Raw genomic sequence first — 2,729 nt, forward strand, 5'->3', positions numbered from 1 at the left:
AGCACAAGACTTTACCTCTCCCTCCTCCCATAAAAATTCCCACTGGAAAGAAATAACAAGCAATTGGAAAATTAGAAAAAGTTTACAGCAGCACCAACCAGAAAGTAAAGGAACAAAGAGTTCGAAACCAATGGGAAAATTTAACAGATCTAAGTAACCATTAGTGCCAAATAGGAAAAAGAGAGATTTGCTACCAAGTGAGTGTTGCCATCAGAACTCCAGGATATCTAGAGGCAGAAAAATGAGAGAAATAGGTGGTTTATTATTATTATTATAGTGAGGGAGTCTCACTCTTGCAACCTGTCTTCCAGGTTCAAGCAATTCTCCTGGCTCCGCCTCCAGAGTAGCTGGGATTACAGGCGTGAGCCACCGTGCCCGGCCAATAGGTGGTTTGAATTAGTTAAAGGACAAGAGAGCCACCATACCAACAACCATTTACTCTCAAATCTGCCAGACATTACTGCTGGAGAAACCAGCGATGGTGTTGTCATAATCCAGCTGACCTCCACTTATTAATAAACAAACACTTGAGCTCAACCTCCCTCACATCTTAAAACACAGCAGTTGGCTATAAATCTCCCCCAGAATTCAGTGCTTGCCCATATAATCTGAACCAATGCTCACAATAGTTTTCATATGTGCCAGTGATCACTGTACTGATGAAGCAGACACTGAAATTGAAAGAAAGTTCCAATTCAAAAAGAGAAAATAATTTTTAAATGAGAATAATTAATATAGTCATTATTATTCCTGAGACTATTGGAAACATAAATTTAAAAGATAGACTAGAATTTAATACAAATACTTAGGAATACATTTAACCAAAAAGTGAAAGATCTCTACAATGACAGCTATAAAACACTGATGAAAGAAATGAAAGAGGAACTCACAAAATGGAAAGAGCTCCCATGCTCATGGATTGGAAGAAACAATTTTGCTAAAATGTTCATACTACCATAAGTGATCTTTAAATTCAGTACAATACCACTCAAAATGCCAATGACATTCTTCACAGAAATAGAAAAAAAAATCCTAAAAGTTATGTGTAACCACAAAATACTCCAAATAGCTAAAGCAATCCTGAGCAAAAAGAACAAAGGTGGAAGCATCACAGTACCTAAACTTCAAATTATGCAGCAAAGCTAGAACCTCCAAACCAATATGATACTGGCCTGAAAACACACACATAAACCAATGGGACAGAATAGAGTACCCAGAAATAAATCTATGCACTTACATCCAACTGACTCTTAACCAAAAGGCTGAGAACATACATTGGGGAAAGAACAGTCTCTTTAATAAATAAATGGTGCTGGAGAAAACATATTTCTATATGCAAAAAAAAATGAAACTAGAGCCCTGTCTGGTTCCATATACAGAAGTCACCTCAAGGTAGATTAAAAACCTAAATGTAAGACCTAAAACTGTGAAACTACTAAAAGAAAACACTGGGAAGATGCTACAAGACATTGTTTTGAGCAAAGATCTTTTGAGTAAGACCTTGAAATCATAGACCTCAAAATCATAGACCACGAAACCATAGACCTCGAAATCATAGACCTCAAAACCATAGACCTCAAAACCATAGACATCAAAATCATAGACCTCGAAAGGAAAAACAGACAAATGAAATTGCATCAAGCTAAAAATCTTCTGCAGGGGAAAAGAAGCAATCAACGGAGTAAAGAGACAACTACAAGATAAAAGAAAATATTTGCAAACTATCCATCCAACAAGAGATTAATAACCATAATACGAAAGGAGCTCAAACAACTCCATAACAAAAAATAATAATTTTTTAAAACTGGAAGCATTCCCTTTGAAAACTGGCACAAGACAAGGATGCCCTCTCTCACCACTCCTATTCAACATAGTATTGGAATTTCTGGCTAGGGCCAACAGGCTAGAGAAATAAATAAAACATATTTGAATGGGAAGAGAGGACATCAAATTGTTCCTGTTTGCAGATGACATGATTGTATGTTTAGAAAACCCATTGTCTCCACCCAAAATCACTCTAAGCTGATAAGCAACTTCAGCAAAGTCTCAAGATACAAAATCAATATGCAAAAATTGCAAGCATTCCTATATACCAATAATAGACAGAGAGCCAAATCATGAGTGAACTCCCGTTCACAGCTGCTACAAAGAGAATAAAACATGTAGAAATACAACTTCCAAGGGAAGTAAAGGACCTCTTCAAGGAGAACTACAAACCATTGCTGAAGGAAATAAGAGAGGATGCGGACGGTAAAACATTCCATGCTCATGATTAGGAAGAATCAATATTATGAAAATGGCCATACTGCCCAAACTAATTTATAGATTCAATGCTATCCCCATCAAGCTAATGACTTTCTTCACAGAATTGAAAAGAAAACACCTTAAACTTCATTTGGAACAACAACAAAAAAAGCCTGCATAGCCAAGACAACTCTAAGCAAAAAAAAAAAAAAAAACCTACCTGGAGGCATCATGCTACCTGATTTCAAACTATATTACCAAGTTACTGTAATCAAAACAGCATGATACTGGTACCGAAACAGAAACATAGACCAATGGAACAGAACAGAGGTCTCAGAAAGAACACCATACAACTACAGCTATCAGATCTTCTACAGACCTGACAAGAACAAGCAATGGGGAAAGGATTCCCTATTTAATAAATGGTGTTGGGAAAACTGGCTAGCATATGCAGAAAAAACAAAACATAAAAATTAAATGGCCAA

This window comes from Callithrix jacchus, chromosome 21 (genome assembly GCF_049354715.1).
Source record: "Callithrix jacchus isolate 240 chromosome 21, calJac240_pri, whole genome shotgun sequence".
Lineage (NCBI taxonomy): Eukaryota > Metazoa > Chordata > Mammalia > Primates > Cebidae > Callithrix > Callithrix jacchus.